Below are 6,736 nucleotides of genomic sequence, written 5' to 3' on the forward strand. Positions count from 1 at the left end.
TCACGTAGATATCTACCTCTACTACTAAACTTGGGACTACTAAACTTTTATAGGACTGGTCAAGTGAACCCTCAACTAACAATACAAAAATATCATCGTAGTCTCATATCTGACTTGACAGCTCAGGAAAATGCTCATCTCTAGACTCATAACCTTGAGTTCCAAGCAACTCCTGAGTTAACAAGTTCACTTAGGTTATCTACTAAGCCTGATCTAAGCACTCGAAGAATATCTAAGATAACCTTGTCTATTCCACTAAGACTTGCTAGCTATCTCCTACTAAAATACTCTTTCCACTTAGTTCACTTGGATTACACGAAATAATGCACGGGCTCGCGTATATTGATACAACATTATCAACTAGAATCATTCATACTTGGCATCCAAACAACTATATTAACATCCTCTATATTGGAAACATGTTGACATAATCTTTTATTTTCCTGTTCAATCATAATGCTAACACTTCTTGAGTAGACCCTCTAGTATACTAGATTGTTGGGACTGTTTTTTTAATTTAGGGTAGTCATTCACAAGATTTTCTAAGAATCCACATTTAAAACACATCCTAGTGAGTCTCAAGCATCTCCCTCAATGTCTATTTCCTCAAACACTTAGGATACATTGAAACGCTATTGGAACCATTTACTCTTGTCACAGACCGTGAAACTAGCGGTATCCTACGAGACCATACTTTCAACCTCTGACTCGTTCAGTAAGAATGAACTGATGTCACCCTCTTTTGCTCATGAGAATTCTTGGCTCTATTGGTCAATTGATTGAGATAGGTCTACAAACACTAAAATCCTCCTATTCATCCTAGCAATACCGTCTACTAAATTTATCCTTATATCCTACACTCTTTTCACTACCTTAACCCATCGTGTCAACTTAGAGAATACTTTAGGTGGATATGTTACCACTGTGCTTGATTACTTATGTGAAGTCCTTCAAAGGGCCTTCTCTACCTTAAGGAATCAGTTGAAATAAATTCTAAAGCATATCGAGTCAACCAAAAGAATATTTTATACTCGAGCATCATTTAATCTCCTTGACCGATAGGGATGACTGAATCCTCAAGACATTCATATACGCTTCGTTGCCTCAAGACATTCATATACGCTTCGTTGATATGCTTGGCTTTATACTCACTTAGATACTGATCACACATGGGTAACCCGAGCTATAGAGCAATCTCCACAATCACTCACTAGTCGATAATGTTACCCTTGAGAAAAGTAGTGTCACATTCTAGTTTACCTAGGATAAAGTTGCTTCAAAGTCCTCATAATTTATCTCAACCACTAATCGCCCAAAATCGAGTCATCATAAACTAAATCGTATAATTTTAATGTCTTAAACTTCCTTAGTCCTTCTACCAGAGACTCTATCAGTGCTGTCATACTCAGAGCAGCTGGTTCAGTAGTCTATGCTCTCCAAAAAAATGTTCACTATCTCTTTGTGTGTAGAAATAAATCCTCTAAAAATATCATTTTAACGACTCTCACAACCATCGAAACCTTGCGATCCTCATCCCTAAGTAAAAACTCATCGCTAGAATTATTGGGATGTGAGACACAGTTATTTGTTCTACCATCGAGACTACGCTTGAAACCTAAAACCATCACCACTTCCATAAACAAGGATACAAAAAAGAAGAACCATCGAGATTTTAGCCTTATAAGAGTACTTTCAATACCTAGGGGCATGTGACGCCTTACTATAACTAACCACTGGTCCTAAGATCAACTCAACCTGACACTTTGATACCACTAAATGTAATACCCTAATCCAATTTGACCCGAAGTCCAGAGGATTTAGAAACAAATACTTTTATAAATCAATACTCATAATCACCATTTAAAAATCAGTAGTTCAAAATAGTAATAAAATACTTTTATAAATCGGAGCTCTGTGACAAATAGTTTAAAAAAAATAATAGAACTCAAAGTTTATAATCCTCAATACATAAGTAGAAGTCATATAAATACATATGCCCACTACAAGTAACCATACAGTACTCTGTGAAGAAAGATGGAAATCCTGCTACGATGGTGCTCCTCAAACGACTCAGGATACTAAACTACGAACTGAAAACATCTGAACACTGAGCTTACAAAGTTCAATAATCTCTAATCTAGAGCAACATATGAATCTCATAAACATAAGCATCCTAGAAGACATAGTATTAAGTAGTAGGTACATACATAATCATAATCAAGTGCTACCTACTTAAGGTTTGATAGTTCTACTTCTTTAGTGTAAGTCCCACGCTTCCCTTAGTCTCTACTAAAGGTATCGCCATGAGTAAACGTATACTAGGTCTCTATCCTCAGTATCATCCTACAATGCATCATCATGCAACACACAATGATAGTACCCGATATCACAAAGATGCCTGGTACAATCACACAAATAAGGGTAGGCATCATGGTATAGTCTAAATGTAACATCCCCAACCCGTACCCGACCCATATACAAATCCGATGAGTTACATTGACTTTTCAAAACCTTGACTCTTACAAAAATCATGAAAAATTTAAACTTTCATTAAAATAAAGTTAACTAATTTACATAATTATAACCACAATCTTACAAAATCGATCAGAGCATATGTAATTCCCACTGTGTCTACATGCCAACACGCTTATTACAACAAAATACATACTGTGTAAATTACTTTTGATCTGATCTTCTGGTGGAGGTATGATGTCTTTGCACAACCTAATTATGGTATTCTTTCTTTTTGGTACCTACGTGTGAAACATTCACAGGCTAAGTCAAAGACTTAGTGAGGCATATAATACGATAATGCATTTCCTAAATCATGAACATGCAACCCAATTATTTCATATGCAAACATAACCATCATATCACTATTCAATCATATCATATATGATCAATCATTAACAAACAATAACATAACATCTTATAAGAAGTAAATTATCTTTTTATATCTTTTATGTGCCCATGTATATTCCTGAGAACCTAAGGTATGTGAGCACATTGAGGTTGTGCATATATGTTGTTACCACAGCTCGTATAAATTCCTACTAGGGGCATATAAAATTGTCCCTAAGGACCTCATATATGTCCCGAAGGACCACATATATGTCCCGAAGGACCACATATAATTCTCCTTAAGGACCACACATATATTCTAAAGGACCAAATATGTGTCCCGAAGAACTACATATACGTTCCAAAGGATTACATATATGTCCCGAAGGACCACATAAAACCCTCGACTCTTGGCATGCCAATTATACCTACAACTCTCATCTCATATAACATGGTCTTGTATATTTATATGTTTCATATGATTAAATAAATTCACCTCATATACATGTACTCATATATTCATATCGTTTCTCATGTAATCATATATGTTCTGTCTTATAACGAATATCATATGTGCATATAATCACTTATTTCACATATTATAGCTTATGTTTGTTCCTTTATATTCACATATACCACGTAGCATATATCAAAACATATAAACATATATTACATATGTATGTACTCATAATGATCATAACATATGCATGTTTATAACTTATTGAACCATGAAATATAAACATAGAAAATATACTTGTCCCAAGTCTTGTTTCCATAAACCAAAGTTAATACTATATTATGCACTCACCTTAGCCTCACTTAGTCCAAATCAACTTCTATGACTTTATCTCTCTCTTGATCGTTCCAGAACTTGCTTATACTCAATATCTACACAATCATACATTTGATATGCATATCAGAATTCTAAGTATCATAATTCGATCCTTAATAACCCAAGCTAAAAGAAATGCTTAATATAATTTTCCACTTTGAGTAGTATCGGCACCCAAGGCATGGTACTGATACTTCCTTTGTTGTGGTATCGATACCATGATTTGGTATCGATACCCATTCCCGGTTCTGGAATTCTATCTTAAAAATGGTATCGATACTCATTTAATGGTATCAGTGCCCTTCAGGTATCGATACTACCCTTAAGGTATCGATACCACCCTTCAGGTATCGATACTACCCTTCAGGTATCGATACTACCCTTCAGGTATCGATACTCTTTGAATAACTTATCCACTATTGGCTTATGGTATAGAAATACTTATTCATATAGTATCGATACCCTCACCCCAAATATAATATTTTTATCTTTGAAGTATCGATACTGGATGAACAATACTGATACTCCTTGCCCAGAAATCACTCATTTAACTTGAAAATTTCCCAATACCAATTTAAATTTTCCATTTTGAACTCCTTTCATGCCATTAAACTTAGCTACACTTACTCAATTCATCTTATGTCCATATAACACATCATTATCTTCAAAATCTCATCATATGCCTTAACATTAAGAATCTTACTAATTTTAAAACATGTTCTAATTTCATTTCTAACACTTCATACTTCTTAATTTAACCGATGACAAGTCAAATTTAGTCTCAAACTTTACTTACTAACTCTCTCCCAAGATTTCACTTAGAAACCTCTTGTCTTTAATCCTTCCTAACTCCTTCATCTTTTGGTTTTAACACAACTTAAGCTTTCCTTAAGCTTAAGTATCATCTAAAGAACATAAACCAAGCTTAAAATTAAGAAATAATCAACAACAGGGAACTCACCTTTCTAAATAAGGTTTCACGACTGAATGAGGAAGAAAGATGGAGATAGTTATGGATATTTTTCCTTGCCCTCTGCATCTCCACGTGTATATAAAATAACCAATACCGGTATTTGGGATGTTACACCAAGGATCACTTAACATCTCGGGACTCACACCTATCTATCTTACCCAAGGTACCCTAGATGAGACTCGGGTCATACAGCGTCAAAATCTTCTTCTAAAAAGGCCCTCGTTACCAATACCTAGGACGTCTTTGGGGTCACATAACATCAAAGCCTACTTCCTATTACTCTACTCCTCATATTACTTGAGACACCTCTAGGTTCACATAGCATCGGAGCCTATGTCCTACTAGCAACTAAAGTGTCATCGCACTAACTTAGATATGTCTGGATATTTCTCAAACAATTGGATGATGTTTACTCACACACACACAAGTAACTTAAGTGTCCTTATCATTTTTCGAGTAGTAAAAAAGGTATAAGTCTTATAGAATCTTACCTCATAAGGTTATTATGGTTATCACATATGTAACATTTTTATTAATTTTAACACTAGTTGGTAAGATCACTCCCTCATTTACTATAATATTTTTTGTTCTTTCTCCTAGAACTTTATGCTAAAACTTAATAGTGATTTAGTATTTTATGCCCTTGAGGCAATTTATAATTATTCCCAACCTCTTGGTATATTATAACTAGTTCAACACTCGATTCAGATATAGTTCATTGACAACGACTCCCTAATCATTCTCATTAAACTTCTCATCGATTTACCCTTGAACCAATAAGGAAACTTACATATCTTTGATTATAGGTGTTCACCTAGTACTCATTTTCTTTTATAAAACTTGTCACATTGTTCATCTTCTCACTCGCTGGCACATAATTTAGAATGATCCTTCATTTATGATTACTCAATACGTGTTCGGTTGAAGATACGCGAAAGTATTTTGTCTAGTATGATTATTTAGTCGTAACCCACTCCTAAGAATATTTGTAGGCACTTTTTGCCATTTAAATCCCTCACAGACTAAGTATCACCATTACAGGTCATCCTTAACTTTTACGGGACTTGACAAAGTCGAATATAACCATCTAAAATGAGTAGTATCGATACCATACATACAATATCGATACTCTAGGTCAAATATTTATACCCCTTTGAGTATCGGTACCATAGACAACTACTTGATTACAAAATTTACCTCTAGTATCAATATAATTACCCTTATTATCAATAACAGGGTTGTAGTATTGATACTCTTCCTCAGAGTATCGATTCTCCCCTTATAAAATGCCCAAAAATCGACAGTTCATCCAGTATCAATATTGTTTATCCAATATTGATACTATAACATAGAAAACTTAGAAATAGGCTCAAGAAATACTCATGAATCCTCCCAAACACTCTAGTTTGGTCCAAAATCAACTTTTTAAGCTTATGGGAGTTATTTAGGGCCATTTAGCACTAAAACAATACAAGCTTTATCACAAAAATGTCCACAAGACAAGAATTAAGTAAGAATCCCTATCATGGTTAAATACCCAAATCCCCATCGAACATCATGATTATGGAAACTATAAAACCACAAAGGATTAGAAATAAACTACCTTAGCTTGAGAACCCAGAATGAAGCTCATTTCTTAGCGATACTCACCTCTTCTAGGGTTTGGCTGCTCTACTTTCACTTTCTCTAGTAAACAAGGAAACCAAAGATTTGGATTACCAAACCAAAGTTGTTAGAGGGATTTAGGATGAATATAAAACTAAATGGAACATGGGAAAAACCCTTACCACAATATTTTATCTATGAATCGTGAAGGAAAAAATGAGGAAAAAGATAGGAATAAAGATGAGAGAAGGGAAAATGTTCAATTTTCCCAAAACCCACACCCCAACCTAAGTAAAAACCAAGGATGCCATCGTCTTTTTATCAAAGATCTAATTGCACTTTTGGTTCTTCACATTTGTCTTATACTTAAAAATCCTTTTTATAGCCAACCAGGCCCAATTGATATCCAATTAAGCCCAAACTTGGCCCAACGCTTTTAATTGAAACTCCATAAGGTCCATAAACCTCTTAGGTCAACCCGAAAC

This window comes from Hibiscus syriacus, unplaced genomic scaffold (assembly GCF_006381635.1).
Source record: "Hibiscus syriacus cultivar Baekdansim isolate YM2019G1 unplaced genomic scaffold, ASM638163v2 tig00110895_pilon, whole genome shotgun sequence".
In the NCBI taxonomy this organism is placed as follows: Eukaryota; Viridiplantae; Streptophyta; class Magnoliopsida; order Malvales; family Malvaceae; genus Hibiscus; species Hibiscus syriacus.